Genomic DNA, 23,999 nt, shown 5'->3' with positions numbered 1-23,999 from the left:
ATTTAATGTTAAAATTGATCGCTGGAACCATGGACCACATTTGGCTATGCCACATAGCCAGGAGGAGTCCTTATGTCATCATTGTATGGTTCACGCTTCTCTAGAATATTTCAAAACTTCAAATATTCTGACCTATTATCAGGCCATCTTTGTTTTGACAGTATGGTCACAGCACCTATTGCTCATAAAACTTATAGTTCATTTTAAAAGTGGAGCCTACCTTTAACTGACGGTGAAAAGTTTCTCTGATTGAAAATCCCTGCTGACTCAAACTTATTCCTAGTCTCTTATCAGTTGCTCTTTGCTTCCTGAGAACAGACTAATAGTACTAAGTCATAATCTCATTTTTTTTAAATTCTACTAATATCAAGTGCAATGGTATGTATGTACCTTCCTGAATCGTTTTTCTGTGCCCTGTGAGTTTGGGTTTGGATTTTACTCACACAATAAACCTATGTCGACAGGCATCAGACAGACTACTGAAGTTGTGTCCTGTTCCAAAGTTATGGCAGGTGAAGTGGGCTCAGCCTTCATCTGATCATTTCACACCAGAAGGGGAGACACACAGGTAACAGATATAATGAGTGGAGCAATGGCCTGTAGACAGTGTCTTCAAGCATCACAAGGCCTAATTTTGCTTTGGAGCTATAAAGTATTTCTCCCTTGCCTTTCAAGAGCTGCAATCTTGGGAGCAAGAGGTATAAAGCACAGGTTAAATTAGATCAAGGATGGGACAGGACCGTTCAGGTGAAGCACTTCCATGACTGTTTCTGTAAAGAATCAGCTTCTAGTCATAGATCAACAAATTATCAAGCCAAAATAATCAGTCAGCCAGGTAAGCACTGATGACCGTACTCACACCTCTGGAGACTCAATCAGCAGTGTTACTATAAATTTTTTCATTTTCCAATTCTTTATGTTTAGATTTCAGGGCTTTTTAGATCTCTTAGTTCTATAGCTAAGAGAAGTAAAGCACTTAGGCATAGTGTAAGGACTCCCTCGTTCTATAATAATACGAAATGACCTGTTTTTATTAACGTGCTAGCCACCGTGTTAAGAAATTTTCCATACATTATTTCATTTTATCCTCACTATAATCCTATGATATATGTACCTTTTACAGGTATATATAGGTAGGGAAACCTAAGGAAATTAGATAACTTAAATGAGGTCATACAGTTAGTAAGATAGTAGACATATGAATTTGTGTCTTATTTCAATACGTTTTTGTTAAACGTTTAATTAGATAAAATTCACTTTAGGAATGCCATGAAAGTACCACTTCTATCATATCTGCTTACTGATGCCTGAAATTCTACCATAAAAGATTCATTCTTTAGTAAGAAGCTACTCAACATTCATTAAAAAGAAGAAAAAAAAAGCTGGTTATAGGAGCATATTAAGCCATATCAATGTTTTAGACGTCAGTGTGACAGAAAGCTTTGCTGGTTAGAACATCCTTACTTTGCAGAAGTATAAACTTGAAATGACACAATTCATAATATTTTGGTTCACATAAGCTAAAAAATCCAGGCATAGAGGAGTGACCAGGCAAGGTCCATGTAGGACTTTGACTCCTCTCTGTAATTCTTCTAGATCAGCCCCGCCTCTCCACTCCCCTACAGCCTTCATCTTCAGGGTAAGTGCAGGATGGCCAAGCTTTTCAGGAAGAGTGAAAGTCACTGCAGAAGACTTTCTCGAAGAGAGAGAAAGCTTTTCTTTTCCTCCCTCTTAGAAGCCCTCGGGAAATCTGGCCTGAAGTCTCATTGGCTCAGAGGATGCCTTAGGCAGCCCTGAGGCTGCTCACTCACTGACGGGCTTACAGCTCCCCACCCTTGAAGAAAGAACTTTGGAAAAAGGAATGGGATGATACTGACAAGATGAGGCCAAAAGTTAGTAAAGTTGGCTGGGTCCACCCCTAGGAGCTTTGGCAGTGCCTATGCCTGGATCGAATCTCAGACAAGTAAGATTAGAATCCAGGGGTGGGGATGTGGAGGAATGCATACGGTGGACGACTGGCAATCATACTTGTAAGAAACCTCTCCAAATGACGTTAAGGTACAGCCAGAACTTAGAATCACTCTGGTTCAGACTCTGGAATGGGGGTCAGAGTCTATTACCTAATCCATGTGGCTGCAAGAGAACATGGCAGGGGGCAGGTCAAGTGGAATGAAAGTGAGACCTCAACATTATACCAAGTCTTAGTGACAGATGACATAAAGGAAGTGAGAGGGCAATCTGATCCCTTGAGAAGTGAGAGGGCAATCTGATCCCTTGAGATGTGAAAAGGGGCAGGTATGGAGGGACAGGGCAGGGAGGAAGAAATACAGAAAAAGGGAAGGGAAGAAAGAATATGAAAGTTTCCATTTTCTGTTTCACTTAAGGGTCATTCTTAATAATAACAGTAAAGACAATAATTACAACTCCATTTACATAAAGCATTTAAAGATACGTTTTCATCTATTGTCATTTGCATATGTTATATTTCAGCTGTGTTTGGGAGTTTCAGGCTTTTGTCAAGTTAAAAGTTCTCTAAAGGCAACTATTTCTGTAAAAAAGATGACATGGATGAATGAAATACAGTTTAAGTTTTAGCACTGTAAAAAATATCTAATCACATTTAAGAATATGCTTGCTGAATTGCCAATCAAAAGTCTACTGAGCTTTGTGTGTGTGTACAATTTAACCATAGTAATCTAAAAATTGCCCAAAAGAACATATAGGTAAGTCTAGCTAAGACAACTCTCACACATAAAAATAAGAAGGTGAAATTAGTTCTACACAATATTAAATATATCTCAAAGACACAGTCTTTAGCAGTGCTGTGTTCATGAAAGAACAGATAGACAAGGAGAAAAAATGAAATATCTAGATAAGAAATGAGCCTTATCAAATATCTAAGTATCAAAAGGGCCCTAAATAAAAGAGAAAAATGAGAAAATTTAGGAAAAGCTACAAAATGACATTAACTACTTGGTATTTTTCTGTTGATAAAAGTGATTAAATACTTCAAATATCATGGAAATATGTAATTTAGAAATTAAAAACCCTTATAACTCATCCTCCAGGGATTAGCAAGTTAAATATTGGTAGATATTCCTCCAGATTTGTGTATTATTATAAAAATATTATCTTTGTTTTTCTTATTTATGTTTTTCATTTATTTTTCCATCTTTTAGAAATCTAATTCATTTTTTTCTAACAATAAGTTACTGCAAAATATATTTAACCAATCCCTAATTGATGAACATGTATGTTGTTTATAAATTTATCACAATTAATGTAATGCTGTAAGCAATATTTCTGAACAAGTAACTTTGTAGTCTCCTATTCATATCCATATTTCAATAGAATTATTACAATTTTATTAGTAATTTCTAAATTTAAAAACCAATATTGTTCAACTTGATGAGAAAAATAATTTCTTCACAATTTACACATGGAAAAGACATAAAAATAATAAATTGTGAAAGAGGGAATAGAAGTTGCTAACCTACAGAAGAAATTTCAACTGTCACAGAAATCAAAGATATCCCAACTTAAACATGGAGCTATCATCTTTCACTCAGTAAAATTATTTTACATTCTTTTAGAAAACTAATATGCATCAAGATCTTTAAAATGTTATAAATCAATCATTATAAATATATAAACTGAACATTAGCCAACATCTAAAATCAATTCATGAAAAATATGTAATTAAAGTTGGATCTAAGTAATAAATGAAAGAAAATATAAAATTACAGTTATAACTATAAAAATTTAAAAATAGGTTGAAGTAACTATATCACCATGTTACAAGGGTTTGAAAGCAATATGATTTTTTATTTCTGTGTGTATATGTGTGTTTCCCTCCAAGTGTACTTCTTTTATAAGGAATAAAAACTTTCATGACAAAGATGAATGATTTTCCCCTAATTAGCTGCTATGCATTTATATTCTTGTATACTGGCTTTTCAAAAACTAATGCCTAACTTTGCTGTAACAGATGCCATTTTTACTTTAATGATAGAGCACAGTATTGTAACTTAGATGATAGAAATTTTTATCATATATTTTAAGAACAACAAAAAGAGTTCTCATTATTTAGAATAAGTGCAAAGAGTGAGTTACTACAGTTTTCAAACAACGACAACAGGAGTTTCTCACACGGTTTCCATCCATTTCATAACATTCTTTAGAAGGTTCAGAAAATTACTGTGTTTGAGATGTTTGAAGAAAACATATCCTCCAACATTCTTTGTGTCTTTCCTTGTGGGCCCAGTCAGAACCTTTGAGGATCCGAGTTTTGAAGTTATTGAAAATGATCTACCTTTAATCATCACATGTGTGAAGGCTACGGCTTAGTGCTGTTCTCATCCCTGACACTGTGTTCTACACCTGTCTTAATTCTGGGCAAGAGCAACATGGCATTCATCTAGGCCTTCTTGTTTCGATGATTATATTTAGCACTGTAATGAAAGCAAGCACCAACCAGAAATATTGATTACTCCAATTTTCTTATCTTCATTTTACTCCACATTCTGAGTTTATTAGATTTCTGCATCGCCACAAAATAAGGTTAATCAATCACTATTTTCTGTTTTTTGCTTATACTGTCAGGCAAAATGATACCTTCAAAACTCACCACATTCTAATTTATATATGGGTGAAGATGCCCGGTTAGTTATATTGTTTCATACTAAGGGGCTACGAGCACAGTGATTGGCACATAGGAGAAAACATAATAAATTCATGCCCAAAGGAATTAAAAAGAAGCCATAGTCCTTTTGTTAATCACTGGAATTCAAGGGATTAAACATCAGGTAACCTCTATTTCACTAGACTATTTTAAATGTTTTTTCTTCGGCCGACAAGGGATTAATCTCCAAAATTTGCTAAGGGCTCATAGAGCTCAATATCAAAAAACCAAAAAACCCAATCCAAAAATGGGCAGAAGACCTAAATAGACATTTCTCCAAAGAAGACACAGAGATGGCCAACAGGCACATGAAAAGATGCTCAACATCGCTAATTATTAGAGAAATGAAAATCAAAACTACAGTGAGATATCACCTCACACCTGTCAGAACGGCCATCATCCAAAATTCTACAAACGATAAATGCTGGAGAGGGTGTGGAGAAAAGGGAACCCTCCAGCACTCTTAGTGGGAATGTAAACTGGTACAGCCACTATGGAGAACAGTATGGAGGTTCCTTAAAAAACTAAAAATAGAACTACCATGAGACCCAGCTATCCCACTACTGGATATATACCCAGAGAAAACCATGGTTTGAAAGGATACATGCACCCCAATATTCATTGCCCTGCTGTTTACAATAGCCAAGACATGGAAGCAACCTAAGTGTCCATCAACAGAGGAATGGATAAAGAATATGTGGTACATATATACAATGAATATTACTCAGCCATTAAAAGAATTAAATAATGCCATTTGCAGAAACATGGATGGACCTGGAGATCATCAAACTAAGTGAAGTAAGTCAGACAGAGAAAGGCAAGTACCATATGATATTGCCTATATGCAGAATACAAAAAAATGATACAAATGAACTTATTTACAGAACAGAAACAGACTCACACATAGAAAACAAACTTATGGTTACTAAAGGGGAAAGGTGAGGGCCAGGGATAAATTGGGAGTTTGGGATTGACATGTACACACTACTATATTTAAAATAGATAACCAACAAGGACCTACTGTAGAGCACAGGGAACTCTACTCAATATTCTGTAATTAAATGGGAAAAGAACTTGAAAAAGAATAAATATATGTATATATATCACTGAATCACTTTGCTGTACACCTGAAACTAACACAACATTGTAAATCAATGATAGTCTACTACAAAATAAAATTTTTTTCACTAAAAATAAAATGCTAAGTATAAAGAATATTTAAAAGATTATATACTGTTATTTTTCTATAAGTCCATCAATTATTAAGAGATGGAATATTTTTAAAGTTCTTATTCAAATTTGAGGAATGTTAAGAGATGGAACATTAAAAAATACCAAAAAAAAATTTTTTTTAATTTATTGAGTAGTCTTCACACTGATGTCACATAGAGGACATTAACTCAAATTCCAGAGGAAAATAATAGTTTTGTCTCCCTATCCTTAAGACATCCAGAATTTCAAATGTATGCTTTGCCAGAAAAATTAGGAAAGAGGTACAGGAAATTGCATCAGACATCTGTACAAGGTGCAACTAGTGAAAGGATCTCAAATATATCTTGAGTTAGTAACTGTGAAGTAATCTCACAGGGGTAGAACTGCATGAGTCCCTCTAACGCTAGAGTCATATCAATTGTTTGAAGAGACAGCTTATCTTGGCGCCCAAAGCTCCAATACTGTGGGAGACATTATTCTAATCGCCTGACAGTAATATTCAGCACCCCTTGCTTCTCTATCGCCCCCACGTGGTCACAGCCTGATGCTGTTAGACAGTAAGATGAACCAAATGATTACGTGTCTCTCTGCTTTAGGTTTTTTCTTTTTCTGTCCTGTCGTTCCATCTCTTATTGCTCAGCTGAAAAGTACCTACTCAACTTTCAAAACATGCTAGGGATAATTTAATAATTTTATCCAGGAAACGTCCCGTGAAATTTCAAGGTGGACTGAGTCCCTTTTAGGTGTTCCCTTAGCATCCTGTACTTGATTTCTGCTAAAATGCTCATCACTTTATATTGTGATTTTCTACTCCTATATCTCTGCATGATGCTGAAACTTTAAGACTAATAGGAAGTTGCCTGTAAGAATAAACAAACATAAGCTCAGGAAGTGCCTGACTTGTGATACATTCTGTGAGGATTACCTATCTCCTTTAGAACTGATGCTTTGCTTGGCAAATACATTTCTCATCTAATTTGCTTCCCTTGTAGCTTTTCTAGAGGGAGGAATATTTCCATTAGTAGATATCATTATCTTGGTCCTCTTGACAGGTCTAGTTATCACTGCACATGAAAACCATGACATTCTGAGATATATACTAGTTTCTGGGAATTTGGTTAGCATGTATGCATTCATCTCCACTGGTGCCAGTGACATTTTAGCAGAATTCTTGGTTGTGGGCAGGGGCTGTCCTGTGCACTATAGGATACTTAGTAGCACCAGATGCCAGTAGCATCCCCTCATGTCTTGTGACAAACAAAACCACTGCCCTAAGAGTAATTCAGGCAGTCTGCATTACTGAATTAGGTAGACATGGAAAAAGCAAAACCTCCAGTTCTAGAAACAACAGTCTTGGATTAGCAGTACATGGACTAACTCACTATGTACCCCAACCATTCTTGTGGCTGCAAATGGCTGTGTCCTCAGCTGGGAGGATATAAAGGCTCATCTAAACCAGCGTTTAGGATCTTATGTGATTTGCTTCTCTTACCCACAGCCAATTTGTCAGAAAGGGGACCCTGAAATTTAATGCAACCTGTGTTCTAGGAGAATTTGGCTCAGTGGCTCCTGTTTGCTGATTAATATAAGAACTTCCCCAGATTTACAAGATCTTTTGCCCCATCTAGAAGAAAGTGGTTTAAAACACCACATGCTTTAGACATTTTACTTTAAATACCTAAAAGTCTGTGTGTGTGTGTGCATATATATACACACACGAGTTTACCTTGATTGTCAGCTTTAGAAATACCCATTAACAGAAATGTAGTCACTGTTGAAAAAGAATTAATTATAAAAAAGGAAAGAAAAAATAAAAAGTGCACTCGGCTTAAAATGTAGGTTGACTCTTGTAGGGAATGCTTTTCCTTCGGATGAATCACACCTGACCTCCGAGGTTGCCTATATACTTACTCAGACATGAGCCGGAATTGCACCTGCACTGCACATTTCTCCCTCATTAAATTCTTCCTCATCCATGGAAAACTGGCTGATGCTTACCACGCCCCTCCTGTGTGGCCTGAAGAACTTTAATGGGGTGGAATCACATAATAACTGAACGCTCCCTGGTCTGGTGAACAAACTGCACATACTGAACAAACAGGGACAAATGTTCCTCCAAAGGGCTGATGAGTCCATTGGCGGTTTAATTTAAGCCTGTCCTGGGGTAGCCATATCAACTCACCTGGTCTCTTTATGTCTGTGTGACCATAGAATCAGACCAATTCCTTCCTTTTATTCTGGGACTATGGCTTCCAAATCACAGAAGAATGAAAACTCTCCCCTGATATTCATCTACAGACTCAGCTTTGAGGTCCCTGGCCTCCATGGCAATTGTCCATACCCATTCCTTACACCATTTGCAAAGCAGCTCTGAGGGGCTAATAAGAAGGGTTTATTGCTGTATCTGCCATGCCCACGATGACAATGTCAGCCTTGCACTTGAAATAACTTGGCTTAGTCCTTTCAGGTGCCATGTGTCAAGAATTCATATGACAATTGTAATGGACCTTTAAAATATTAATATTAATAATGTTATCTGACATTTGTTGAGTATATAATATATGTTAGGCACTGTGGCTAACCACTTCACATATATCATTTCATTTAATGCCTACAACAATTATGACGTAGGGACTATATATATATAAACATGCCAAGGTCTTACATATGAGCATTGAACTAACTTTTTCAGATTTTGCAACAAGTGCTAATGATTCCTTTATGTTTGAATAGTGTGGTACTTTAGAGCATTTACTTATGCGTATTTTATTCTCATTATGATCTGTAAAGATTAAAGACAATGTCACTGCCTCAATTTACAACGGCAGCCTCTAAGGCTCTCAAGTTTTAAGTAACTGGGCAGTAGAAGTGGGAGGGCCTTATAATCCAGACCCACTGACCACAAAGTAGAGGCTTTCCCCTGTTCAGTTATAAATAGAAGAAAATCTTCTTAACCCATAAAACATATAATGACAATTGAAACATGGCCTGAAAATATCCTGAGAAAGCAAAGGCTTGAGCTTACCGCTGCATTTTTTCATTGACTTGTGTTTTAGGCCAGGAGTCAGCAAACTATGGCCCATTGGCCAGATTTGGCTGCCACCTGTTTTTGGAAATAAAATTTTATTGGAGCACAACCACCTGTCTTTGTTTAGGTATCATCTACAGCTGATTTTGTGCTAACAGCTACAATGTCTGACAGCTACAATGTCAGAGGTGACTACAGTCGGCCCTCCGTGTCCCCGGGTTTCACATCTCTGGATTCAAACAACTGGATCCAAGGTTGGTTGAATCTGCTGATGCGAACCTCATGGAAACAGTGGGTCATGTACTCATTGCACTGTGCCACTTTATAAAAGAGATTTGGGCATCTGCGGAGTCTGGTACCCCTGGTGGCTCCTGGAACCAAGCATTACCCTGGTGGACACCGAGGGACAATTATAGTTGTGATACAAACTGTATACCTGCAAAGTAAAATATTTATTTTCTGGTCCTTTACAGAAAAAAGATCACCAATTCCTGCTCTGGGTTATAAATGAATTCTCCTTTCCTCATATTTGGCTTGGGAATGACTGTGAATAAACTTTTTTTTTAATTGTTAGGCAACCTTAGGACAGTGTCAGTCTTCATAATACAAGTAGAATGAGTTCGGAAATATTGTGCAGGAGAGACATTTGTTATTAAAAATCATTTCCGGGCTTCACTGGTGGCGCAGTGGTTAAGAGTCCGCCTGCCGATGCAGGGGACACGGGTTTGTGCCCTGGTCCGGGAAGATCCCACATGCCGCAGAGCGGCTGGGCCTGTGAGCCATGGCCGCTGAGCCTGCGCGTCCAGAGCCTGTGCTCTGCAACAGGGGAGGCCACAGCAGTGAGAGGCCCACGTACCGCAAAAAAAAAAAAAAAATCATTTCCCAAAAAAGCACTTGTGGCTTCGCCTCTGGCTAAATCCTCTGTCCATCCTTGCTCTCAAGCCAGCCTGGGGCTGAGTGCCTCCCAGCCCACGGTCACGGGCGCCCCTCCACCTGCACTGTGGACGCTCAGCCTCACACTCTCAGTGAACTCCTCCATCACTTCCGTTTCTGTGTACTCTATTTTTAGCCTACTTGTCCTTTCTTATTATTGTTTAAACAGGTTAAAATCTCCCCCCAACATAAATAATATTGCTTAGGTCCTATCTCTTCTTCTAGCTACCAGTTTGTTCTGTCTCCCATCTTTTATGGTGAGCTTCTTGGAAGACTTATCTATAATCACTGTCTTTGCTCCCATTTACTCCCCAATCCATTGCCTTTGGTTTTTTGTCCACATCACAGCCCACGTGGGCATCTGTATGTATGTGGATGTGTGTATGCACACAGACAGACACACATACACACACAGGCGAACATTTTTGTAAATGCCCATTACTTCTTGAGGATTAATTCATAATAGTGGAATTGCTGAGTTAAAGGTAGTAACATTTTAAGACCTCCAGAAAATCTCTGCTTACGCTTCTACCAGCAGTGAACAAGAATACTCAATTCCCAGGACACTGCTGACAGTGGGATGTTATCATCTTTAAAATCTTAGTCAACTGGAGTAAAAGTAATAGTTTTGTAATGTTATATTAATTTTGTTTTCTTTGATTACTCATAAAGTATTACATATTTTCATAGATTAATTGGTAGAGGATTAAGATCCAATTTCCAGAATACGGTCTTTGAAAATTTTTCTTCTTTTTAATGTAAAACTTTTTTTTTTTTTTTTGTGGTACGCGGGCCTCTCACTGTTGTGGCCTCTCCCATTGCGGAGCACAGGCTCCGGACACGCAGGCTCAGCGGCCATGGCTCACGGGCCCAGCCGCCCCGCAGCATGTGAGATCTTCCCGGACTGGGGCACGAACCCGTGTTCCCTGCATCGGCAGGTGGACTCTCAACCACTGCGCCACCAGGGAAGCCCTAAAACACTTTTAAAATAAGCCAGTAATTTAAAAAATTGTGAAATACCATTTAACCCAATTTTATCAGTAATTTATCTGAAATAAAGATGGGCATGAAGTCTGAATAAATGTGATATATTAAATTAAGAAAATATCAAGACATAACCTCAAATGTCAAAAATTTATGAAAATTTGACTCTAAAGTATTAGATTTCTAGGGGAAATTTTTAGAAATTATAAGAACTAGTGGGTATATTTCATTTAATATTTCTCCTTGGAAAAGATAACCAAACAAAACTACAAAAAATAAAGACTCAAATACAACAATTTTAGCTTAACATTTACGAAATATGTTTCTATTTTGTTTTCATGAATTCTTCCTTAATATATGATGGAATAAAAGCATATCTTTTATAAAAAACTAAAAGCTTATTTAAATACTTTACATTATTTTTCACCTTTTTATTGGGGCCTTTGAAGCTAAGGAGCTAACGCAATTTAGATAGGAATTAAAATATGACAGAAAGTGGCAAATTATTTTGCTAACGAAATAGTCTAATGTTAGATACAGCGAAACAATAATCTTACGGTGTGTTTTCTGTACAAAATACTTGAAACCATATGGGGTCATTTGACACTATTCAGATGTAAATAGAAACTAAAGTATAAATAACATACATAGAAATTGCTTGGTGTCAGGGCTAAGGTTTGATAATAAATTTGGTCATGATGACTAAATATGGCTTAAAAATATCTTGTCAGTGAAGGTGTGAGACTCCTTTTGTGGACCTGTGATGTCTGTTAAATTAATTAAAAAGCAAATCACAAGATAACACATTCTGAGAAATATTACCAAGTGCTGTTAAAGATTAATCCTGGAGGGCACCATATTATTTTTAAAGGACAAGTGTTTTTACTTGACTCCAAATTAATTTATGCATTTTGATTGTTTAAATAATCACCTTCTCCATTAAACTGTAGTCCTTATATTTCTATTTATTTATTTACCACATTAAAAGTGTTCCAGAAATGTTTATTGAATGAATGAATCTCTCTTTTGTGACAATTGAGACTTCATGGTTTTTAAGCTAACAAAGTTAAGCCTGTATTATGTTTAAAACAATGTACTCTTCTTTATAACCATTACATGTAGTCATTTGGTTACAGCATTAAACAATCTGGGTCTGAACTGATGTGTTTAACAGAACCATTTTACAGTATACAACATAAGCCTTAAAGTTTATATAATCTTTGGCCCTGGAATTCTGCTTCAATGAGTATGTTCTAATGACATAATAATAGATTAGAGTAAAAACTGATTATAAAACAACATATTTTTGAAATATTAAAATTGTTTAAAAATTACCTTCCTTTGATATTACACTTACTAATGCTGCTATTATTGATGATTACCAAAGCAACTGAGCAAAATGAGATGGATGAATCAAGAGAATTATGAAATTATTTGTAATCAAGAAATTCTAAATCTTCTAATGAAGAGATTCTAGGTTGAAAAATTTTTAAGCAATTGCCAAAAACAAGCAAAATTCATCTATGTCTGGAGAACAGGTCATCATCTGGTGGAGGGGACACTTAATCACTCATTGATTCCCACATATATTTTCTCCAGGGACATCTATCTACTGAGACACTACTACGTCCAGGCTCTGTGCTAAATGTTTAGGGACCAGAATCACTGATTCAGGACCGTGAAGGGTCTTGCATACAATACAAGAGACTTAGTAGTTTATCATGTGAACAGTGGGGTAGAAGAGTAACATGAGATTTATAATTGAAAGATGATCATTACAGTGAATCCAGTTGTCAATCCAGTCTTCCAGGGTAACAGGAAGACTAGAGTGAGAAACACCAGTTATTAGACTCTTGAAATGGTCCAAGTAAGGGTAAAAGGAAAGCCTGAAGTAAGACAGGAGCCATAAACACTGAAAGAGGAGACAGCTATGAATGCCAGCAGAGATGGCATGTTTTGAGTCTCTTGTCTTTTACAAGGACAGCAGCACATAAAAGATACTGTAATGTTTGAAACGGGAGGGTATAAAAGGTAAAAATGGACTTCACTGCGGAAGGTCTACAATGAGATGGAGCCATTTGTGGGTCAGCTGGTCAAGGTTTTCTCTCATCCTTCAGTCAGGGAGTCCATGGCCCATGCATATAAGCAACAAAGGCAATCATCTGAACAAGTAATTGCAAGCATTGGAATGTGGGTACAAAGTGAGTGGCAATGAATTATGTTGACATTTATTTAAGTAATTATTTAAATCTGTAGACCCTTTCATTTGTTATTTGAAGAGTGATTTTCTTCTCTTTAATACTTAATCCTAACACAAAGACCTCAAGAGTAAAATAGTATTGTGATGTGTTGTTTCTTTCTTTTATAATTGAGATATACTTGACATATAACATTATGTTTTTTGTCAACTATGAATTATGTAATATAAATCTTGGATAATTTCCCCAAAACAAATTTGGCACCACTTGGAAATAAAATTTCAAATGTATAAAAGATCTAATTTGGTAACCCCTCTTGGCATGCATTAGTTAGCATACCTATGCCACCTATGTAAAATTTCCCTTACCTTTATTGTAGGATAATGATCCCTTCCTAGTTACCTCTTTCCACACTCCTGCTATTTCCTCCAGCATGGCTCTCTTTCACCAGCTGCTATAAAGTCTCTTTAAAAGTTGAAGACTTTGATCACTAGATAAACATGGTGGCTTTAAATGAAGCTATTCTCTCTCATTGCCTTACAGATTTCCACAGCAATTCTTTCTAGTGGGATTTCAGCTGAGTTTCACCCAAAAAACACAGGTAGTTGTTGAACTATCTTCTTCTTGTGAATCTTCTGGCCAATCAATCAAATAAGACAATTCATGTAGAATACCCAAGCATATGCTCTGGATAACATGGTATAATGTTAATTTACCTCTTGTTCCACCTTGAAAGAATGTGAGCTATTTCTGCCTTAATTCTATTCCAAGAAAATAATTAAGTGAACTCTCCTCTCCCTGAGCTCTCTATCTCTGGGTGTCCCTCTGGGTGCAAGCTCAAAAAAACCACCTTCTACCCAGGAGCTATTTGAGATGGATGTGAAAAAATAGATCCAGCCAGAGGTGAGCAAGAGAACTTTGAAAGGAGGGAGGTTATAAAGATGGGTGGTTATAACACAAGGGAGAAAGGAGTTTTGCCTCCCCAGGTCCCCAAGTCTGAGCCTGGCTTTTGTTGTTGTAGCTGTTTGTTTTTAAATCCTATTCAAGGTGAAAAAAATGGGGAAAAAAAAATTATCCATAATCAGAAATGAAAAGGAGGCATCACTAGAGATCCTTGAGATATTATAACGACTCATTTATTCCATAGATCTCTGTGACTTCATAAACATAAGATTCGCCTATATTTTTCTTAAAAAATTACAGGAATTCTTTACATATCCTGTACACAAGTACTCTGCGGCTTCCTTTTATCTCTCTCAAAGGTGGTTTTTGAGGAATGAAATTCTTAATTTTAAGTAACAACAATTCATCAAACTTTAATTTCATAAGTAGTGCTTTTGGTACCCTGTTAAAAAAAAATCTTTGCATGCCCAAAGATAGGAAGGTATCATCCTATGTTTTCTTCTAGAAATGTTACTAACTTGGTTTTCACATTTAGTTTGATGATCCATTTCAAATTAATGTTTGTATGTTTTGAGGCACTGTCAAGTTTCATATCTTTCCACATTGAAAGGGACAATCTTTCCCACTGAATTGCAGTGGAAGATAGATAGATAGATAGATAGATAGATAGGCAGACAGAAAGATATGGAGATATGTATATCTAAAATGTTTGGAAGTGTTTCTGGACTTTCTATTCCATTACACTGCTCTATTTGTCTATTCTTATGCTGATACAAAACTAACTCAATTATTACACACTTATAGTAATGCTTGGTAACTGAGAGTGTAATAAAACACCTTAGTTCTTCAAAAGAATCAACAGATCCATTGATCTTGTTCGTGGTGAAAATCTATTTGACCTAATTCCATTACCTCCAGTTGGTTAGTTAACTGATTATAGGATGACAATACAAGGTGGACTTGAAATTCTGTGGTCATGCGGACCAAGGCTTCAATACATGGCAGAGGAGTAGATATCACAACACCACCTTACAGCAGAAAGAGCAATGGTTACTATGAAGGTTGACCTTAGTCTGTGAATACCACAGACTAAGCATCAGATCTGCCTTGTTTTCTAGGTACCATGTAAGTTTCCTGGCTATTTATTCAACACCAGGCAGAGGTAGAAGTGCTCCCAGACCTCATTAAGTCTGAAGGTCTTGCTATAGTATTTAGCTGGAGCTCAGAATAAGACACAAAATTATTCTGATAAAGAACAGAGAAACATCATGGTATTTTTCACTGGTGTGTTATGAAGTGAAGTTATAACCACCAGACATTTAGAAATACTCACTTCTCTTGCTTCAACCAACTCTACAAAGGCAGGGACTACAGCTACTTCATGTTGCCATCCCTAGATCCTACAGCATATGCTAACCAAATCAATAAACTCCATTATATGTAGCAGATTGGGACTCTTTGTATGATAGCTCTCGTTTACTGTGATATCGATGGTATTTTTTTCTATAGTATTTAGGATTTAAAACTCTCATTCAATTGGCACCTTTAGCAGTTCCAAACCACGGAGCAGACCATGTAAATATGGAAATAACTGGCCTCCAATTGGTTACCTCTCTCCCCATCTTCTGCATAACTTAGAGCAAGTTTCAGCACTTCATAGCATCACTTGCTATATAAATATATCCCACAAGCCACGATGACCAGAAGAGGTTTTAATGTCCACTGGACGAGAAAATGGAGGGAGGATTACGTCAAACAGTACTGAGCATTTCCCTCTCAGAAAGAGGAGGAAGAGAAAATCCTCCTCTTCCTTTCTTTCCTGGACTTCCCCTGCTCCATACCCCCCTCCCCAACCTCCCCTTTTTTATGCAAAGCTATTTGCATCAGCTTAAGCTCTTCCAATTTTGTTTCAAGTGTCCAAACATCTATCACCTTACACTGTGGTCAAGTATATGAAAAGCTATTACATTAAAGAGAACTTTAAACGTAACTAGAAAAAGCAATCCAAGAAGGTGGAAACTTCCATAGAAGAGTATGTCTATGCCTGTGTTGATGTGTTGGATTTGGGATATGGAGTGACTGTGAGTAAACAAACATATTTTCCCCCTGTCACAACATCTTTCTTGTCGCATATGCGATTGAAACCCAGACTGTACATTTTTTCATACCGATCCCGTCAGCTTCTTTAGAGAAGTCTTTTCTTTCTATTGTCTTGTTTTCTCGGCTTAGCAGTTTGTACTTTTTTACTGCCTCGCATTCCCCTGCAGGAAGCAATTTAAAATCCTTTTTTTTCCTCTTTAACATTACAACTCACTTATGAATCCAGCTTATAACAGAAACAATTTTTGAAGAGAAAGAGAACATCCGTCTCTCTACAAGTTAAATTTCACTCCGAAAATGAAAAATCAAGTGATGGTCCCAAACTTGGCTTTATCTACTATACTTGTCAAGGCTTTTAGTTGAAAGCAACAGAAACTAACTCTGGAGGATTGGAACAGAAAAGGAATTTCCTGAATTCTTAATTGTGTTAGCTTATAGAATTAGCTAGAGCCTTTAAAATACCAGCTCAGAAAACCAGAAGAGACAGTGAAAGGCTACACAGCTAGAATCAGAGTCTAAAGTCATGCCACATAACTGTCTAAGAGGACACTGTTGCATAACTCTCTACGGAGGACACTATTGGTACCATTTCTCAGCATTAGATGCTTCAGCTTGTACGTCTCTGGCTCTGAAATATCCCAACTCACTGTGAATTGCCAATATCAAAAGGGGCCTTTGCTAGTCTTGTCTCCTTGTTTCTTTGGTTCTCAGATTGATGCTTAAGATTGGCTGAGCTGAGGTCATGTGCTTATGTCCTCACTTTCCTCATCGATAAATTAAGATAAGTTGTATGTAACCCACAGAACTTTTTGAATTACTTGCAGGGGAGCCTGGGAGAATGCATATTTGTCCTTCCAGGAGTCTATGGTTTTCCTAAATTCTAAGACTCATTGGTTAGGAATCTCCAAACATAAGGAGGTTCAGCTCCACTTGAAAAAGCAAACCAAAGCAACAGCGATAGCACCAAATGTCCCATTACAGTAATACGATCATGTAGAAATTTCTAGATTAAATGTGATTAAATTACATCTAACTCAGTATTCTAGGTTTGAACATATACCCAAAGGATGGCCTGTTTAAAAAGTTTAGAAACATGCCTCAACAACATATTGCCATATATAATAGTATTATATATGGCAATTTTACGATATGGTAATAGAATGCATTATATTCATGTATAATATAATACTAATATAATCATTTATATACTTATATACATATATATAAAGTATATACAGTTGACCCACAAACAACATAAGTTTGAACTGCACAAGTCCACTTATACGCAGATTTATTTCAGTAATAAATCCTACAGTACTATACAATCCGAGGTTAGTTATATCTTCAGATGTGGAACCTCAGATCATGAGGGCTGACTGTAAGTTATACACAGATTTTCCACTGCACAGAGAGTCGGTGCCTCTAACCCCTTCATTGTTCAAAGGTAAACTGCACATACTTTTATTTTTTTTTTAAAGAACATGGCTATGTACTTTTAACATTCCCAGGCTCACACTATGTTCACTTTAAACAAAGCCATGATGATTTTATAAGCTTTGATCTTTTCCCTCTTTGCTGCTTCTGTGTATTAAGATAAACAGTCATAATCTTCTGTTTGACCTCATAATGAATGTGGCTACTTATTTCGTCTCCCTTGAAACTACTGAATTGTAGGATTTTAATATCTTTAAGATACAATAACCAGAAGAGCATTTCCAGTAGGTAAGTCATTTGGCAATTGCATTTGGAACATCGTATTTTGTAATCACTCTATCTGCTTTGAATGGATGCCACCACTCTCTCTGCTGCTGCTTCCACCACCATCTGCTTCTCTCATACTAAATGTGTTGTCAGTAATTGACACTTTGGGAATTTCAACTACCCTCGATTCTTCTTTGTTGCTTCCTTGCTTCACTTGCATTTCTGTCCTATGTTATTTCAAGTTTCCCTTTCTAGTATCAGATAATCCCTTGTTCCATTTCTATTTCCTGGGGTCTTTCATGCCAATGTCATAGTTTGGATCACTCCCACCATCATACTAACAGATTTTGTCAGAGAAAGCCATTAAAACGAATTGTTACCCAGTTTTACTGGACAGACCCTATTTTTACTGGGCATATTCTTCTCTTACTGACTCACAGCCAATTGTTTTAGATTAAAATGTTTATAAAACTTAATTTATACGTAAGAATCTTTTAGAGCTTTTGTTGTTTCCTTTACCTTGGAATCTCCCAAAGTGAAACCACATTCTCACTCACTGGTTCTCCCTTCTGACTCTTCAGAGGAGAATGAATTCATTAGGGATGTCTGAAGGTCCTAAAAAGGACACCATCTTTAAATCAAAGGCATCTGGAGTGAATATTTCCTCTAGCTTGTTATTTCTGTTGATCACAGGCAAATCTGTTCTCTTTTCTATGTCTAACTTTCTCTATCAGTAAATTAAAATAATTACAACTACAAATTACAATTACAAAATAAAATACAACTATCATAATTGCTTCTCAGGGAATCTCTCTGGCTTTAATTCATTCCTTTATACTTTAAATGTGGGTGAACATTGAAACTTTCCTATTTTCCCCTTATATTTTCTTTTAGAGTTCTGTCTTCAAGTCTCTTTAATTGGCTTCTCAAATATGATTTCATAGATGACTCTTGATCCTAGATGTTATCCCTTGGCTCTTTCCTGATCTTCTGTTCTCGATTTAATGGAGCTGTACCCTGCTCTGTCAACACCTCCCAGGATGGCACAAGAAATGAATTTTTATCTAAACAGTTAATCAAAGCAGGCCTTACAAATCATCATTTCGATATTTTCTTGGAAAATGTAAGTCCTGATCTGCCTGTGAGGTTAGAAAAAAAGCTGAATTGCTTTGATACAAAAACCTGAGATTATACTTTTCTAGTACTTTTTTTTTGTTTTTCTCCTGAGAGACTAGGGTTGAAAAAGAGAAGAAATGGAATGGAAATGAGGATAAGTGGGAGGAGAGCAAGGAGCGTTTACAAGTCAGAACAAAAGGATGATTTGAAACATGAGTTTTTAAATTATTATTTAATTTTAAGTTGCTTACGTAGTAATAGACATTTGCACATCTCCCTAAGCCTGCATTTGTCTTGTTTGTGTGGGATTTTGTGAAAGTTCAGGAAAAGAGCTGGTTTCTATTTCCAGCTCAACATTTGAGAACAATGGAAGCCTGTGGAAAAAAGTTCTGGGGCTGAATTCATTTACCAAAATGAGAAGTTTGTGGCAGAGGTGAATGTAAGAGTAAAACCCCTGGGAAATTCGTTAAAAAAAACCTGGGGGACTTCAGTAACCTTGCAACAAAGAGTGGGGTAGGAATTCGAGCCATTATTTTTAAGATCTTAAGGATCACGTTAAGGTGATTCCTACTTATACTCCCAACTACTTACTGCATATTTATAAGTCTATACCTTACTCTTAGCTCAAATACAGTATTTCTAAAAGTAAAATAATATTTCCAAAATAATGTCCAAAATCAAATGTCTATTACTCTCACAGGTACCAAAATAATGGCATCAACCTTCCCCCCTTTTCATGCTGTTTGTTACTAAGCTTCATTTATTATGAAGTCTGTTCGATAGTAGTTACCATCAGAAAATCTACTGTCTGTTGTTTGGCAATATTTCATCAAAATAACTGCCTAAGTAATGTTTCCTTGTTTGTTTGCTTACTTTCTTAAAATGTAGCAATAGGAATCTTGACATTGTACACACTGGGAAAAACTACATGCATTGGAAAAGAAGAAATAATTTTTTCTTTCTGTATCTTGAAAAGTATACAAAGCTATCACTTTTCTTGTTAGGATTTCTTGGAAGTTTCTGGGGGATCCAGAGCACTGTTAAAAGAACTTATTCAAAAATTCCAGGTAAGGGAAGACTCAAAAGAAGTGTTCTAACTTGTGGAGGGGGCAGAAATTTAATAGAGGGTTAGCAAGATTGGTCAGCTGAGGTTCAGATAGTTTCCAAAAAAGGAAAAGGCACAAATTGTTTTTGTGGTTAGTAGCCATTTCATGGGCAGTCTGGGTTGATCAAGATGGGTAGGGGGCTTCCCTGGTGGCGCAGTGGTTGAGAGTCCGCCTTCCGATGCAGGGGACACGGGTTCATGCCCTGGTCCGGGAAGATCCCACATGCCGTGGAGCGGCTGGGCCCGTGAGCCATGGCCGCTGAGCCTGCGCGTCCGGAGCCTGTGCTCCACGACGGGAGAGGCCACAACAGTGAGAGGCCCGCGTATCGCAAAAAAAAGATGGGTAGGGAAAAAGTTAATGGTTAAGGTCCTACAGAAGGGGATGAAATGGGACACCTGAGGGACAAAGACTGGGGACACCCACTGTGGAAGGTGCTCACCCCCCTGGGTCTCTCACCCTTCCCAAGCAGCACAATAAAATACAGCAGCAACACACACATTGAGAGTTTTTCTAACAACTGATGCAGCAGAATATTTTAAAATTCTCCCTGCAGGCTTTCAGAGGTTTTTGTTCATTGATTAGTGCACATTTCTGTTTTCCTGTCCATAGAAACATTGCTTCTCAATGCCATTCAAACATAAAATCCACACAAAAACTTGTAAGAAAAATATGCCCAGGTAAATGATGGGACTTAGTTTCAAAGTGAAACCTAATATTTATTTTATTTGGAAGAGGGTGGAGTTAGCCTCCCCCAGGTTATCTTTGAGCAGAAGAATTCTGACCTGCTGAATTTCTGTTTTCTAGAAACTATTTACTAGCTTTAAGTTTTACTGATTATGGTATGCAAGTTATCAGGAGTTTGAGATTCTGTGCTGCGGAGGAAAAGAAGCAGATAGCCTAGAAATGTTTGCCATCTATTGCAAGTAGATGTGATGGGGTAGCTGGCTTAGGGAAGGAAATTCTGAAAATGACCACATATAGGCAAACAGGAAGTTCAGGAATTTTATCTGCATAACTATGATGTGCCCACTTGCTTTCATCCTTTCATAAAACCTTAGTATAAATTCTACACTATTTACCACAATTGAACTTGTATGCGGGTTGGCATGGGGAGTTGAGAGACAGAATGACTTAAATTAGAAAAGCACAGCCGAGGGGACCAAATCCAACTCAATCACAGATATAAAATTTGGGGAAAACTTGTCAGATTAAACACTGTGATGCTTAGTGAAAAAAATGATGTTGTTAGTGACTTATTGACTATTAATAATGTCAGGAACTTAGTATCTTTAAAATAATGAAGAAACATGTTTGTTTGTTTTTTTAATTTTGCCATACACCTATGATAATGACGGCATGGTTTATACAATAGAACTTTTTCAGAGATTAGGCAGCTAAGGAACTATCACTCAAAAGAGAGTAGCAATTATCAACAATATGTCCCAGCTCTGATGCCTTTATGTTTGTACATCAGGAGACTATGTGACTGTAGGACTAGATTTTTTTTTTTGGGGGGGGGGACTACATTTTAAGAGAAATAGTTTAGAGAGTTTATTCCTCTCAAAACATTCTGACCCTTGAAATACAGTAGTAATAAGTAAAAGTCACACTTGGTCAAAGACTATAAGGGTACATAATCTTTTTTCATAAAGAAAAATAATAGTAAATTAAAAAATCTCAAAAGCATCAACACTTTAACCATTTTAATTGTCTTGGTTTTACTTTCAACGCTGTACATACGGTATGCATAAATATTTGGAAAACTGAATAAAGTAGAAAATAAACACTGTTATGGTTGCTAGAAAGTATGATTACCCTTTAGTTATTTAATTTAACACAAAGTAAATTTGTTTTTACATATTTTCTTTCAGTTTCAAAAATATATATTAATTTGAATAATTCAAATTATTCAGAATTCAGGCATATAATGAACTACATTTACAAGGAAGTAATTTTTGTATATATCCACATTATATTTGCTTATATCCTAATTTCTCAATAAATATTTAATACGTGAATGAAATACTAGCTGGATAATCAAAGCAACTTAATTTGTACAAAAAGTAAACTTAGCAAATTGTTGGAATATTTGCTCATTTCCTCTTTTGGGCAACCGTTATGGCCCGGCCGCATAACCAGCGCTTCTCAAAGTGAGGTCCCTGAACCAGCAACATTGACACCACCTAAACGTTTGTTAGGAATCTGTGTGTTAACACAGCCTTCCACTGATTATGATGTGGACTAAACTTTCAAAACTACTGGTCTAGGCTGCAGTGATGGTCCCCTGCTTCCATGTTTACTACCTCATAGAACAGAACACCATCCAATAGGACACCTTGACCAATCAAATTCTCTCCCTCTAGAATTTAACCTAAGAAACCTAAACACTGGAAATTTCCTAACAGGTGATAGTTTTTGAAGTTGGAAAGTCAGATACGCCTACGTATAACTTGAACTGATATTTTGGGGCCTTGTGAACAACATCAGGTGTTGGTTTATTGACAAAAGTAGGAAAATAGAGCAGATATACAAAGAGATGAGAAAAGAGACACAGAGATGATTAAGTAGCCACCCTTGTTCCTATATGTTTCTTATACTTGGTTCTGGTCCCATGACATTTCTGGCTGCATTTTTTGTTCGTGGGTTTGGTGTGCTGTTTCTGTATAAATGATCTATCCCACTCTCCCCTTTATTTCCATGAGCTTAGATTCCTTTCTCTTTCCTGCAACAAAATAATTCTAATACAAATGTGTGCATAATAGTAGTCGGTTAGTTGTTTAAATAAAGGAAAATAAGAGTGATCAACTGCTGAGTATGGCTAAATGGATTTGCAGTTAGTTGGTGGATGCAGTTATTTAAATGAACCTTTTCAAACACAAGTAAAATGCTAACAGCAAACAAAGTGAAGATATATACTTCGGAGCATTGTGGATAAGTGTTTTCTAATTAGCTATTAAACTATCCTAAGGACACACATTTCTAGAATACACTCTGGTTGTTCTAGTTTAAATGAATCCCGTGATGCCTTGGATATTTCTCGATGTAGCAGGGGAAAAAAACCCTCAAAGCTTTAGCTTGCTGCTTATTTCTTATTGGATTTTAGACATTTTATTTACCCCTTCAGAACTTTCAGGTTTTTCTCCACTTCATACCGAAGAAAATATCTATTGCAACACTGTGGTAAGGCACAGGTTTTATATGTAAAAGAAATGATCTTATCTTAAGATATCTCTTACCTTAAGAGGTTTTCTTACAATATTTCTATCTAAAATTTTCTTTAATTGGCATTTTATTGATACTAAGACACAGGCAGCAACTTTAGTGATTTCTGTGTTTGAATCATTATTATTCTAAAAAGTATTATTCTTTGGTATATTTAGTATTCATTATTTTTCTTTAGTATCTTGACTAGAAATGTTTTTTTCATAGAAAGCCAAAATATTACATGCATTTTTTCACATATCAATAACTACAGATAAATACATTTAAAATTTTTTTTTCTAATTTTTAGGAATTCCATGGACTAGACCTTACATAGGTTTCATGGCTATGATCATGAAATAAAACGCTCGAACTGCATTACATTTTATCGTGCCTTCAACCAGTGTTTAGTTATGATAGAACTCACTGGAGAACACTTTTAACGAAATAGGAACTTACCTATTCAATTATCAGAACTTAGAATGCAATGCTGATCTGCTGAAGGTGCAAGAAGAAAAAGGCCAGAAAGACCTATGACCCTAACAAGCTTCCAGAAGGGTCTGCCCCAACACACTTGAAGCATGAGTGAATTCCTTCCTTACTGGCTATTTCAAAACACCTCTGCTGCTGAATGATGTTCAATAAAATGAACTAATTTTTCTCTTTTCATCCCTGATTGACACTGTTAGTAATGACCTCTTCTTTTGCAACAAGATTTATACACAGCCTAAATTAGAGAAGAAAAGAGAAAATACAAATTCCTCTGAAGCGGGTTCATCCTTCTTATTTTCACTTTTATTCCTCTACCCAAGCTTCACTCTGTCAAATCCAGGATC

General features: G+C 36.6%; 1 protein-coding gene across 1 annotated transcript in view; it reads right to left on the bottom strand.

Moving 5' to 3' along the window:
• The window catches only part of LOC309810307 (contactin-associated protein-like 2), a gene marked incomplete at both ends in the record, with an annotated part of 946,489 nt that overhangs the window by 761,792 nt on the left and 160,698 nt on the right, over nucleotides 1-23,999 (bottom strand). The window lies entirely within an intron of this gene.

Source organism: Mesoplodon mirus (assembly GCF_964341445.2).
Source record: "Mesoplodon mirus genome assembly, chromosome: 9".
NCBI lineage: Eukaryota > Metazoa > Chordata > Mammalia > Artiodactyla > Ziphiidae > Mesoplodon > Mesoplodon mirus.
The sequence above is the reverse complement of the archived record's forward strand: the minus strand, read 5'-3'. Positions and strand labels throughout refer to the sequence as shown.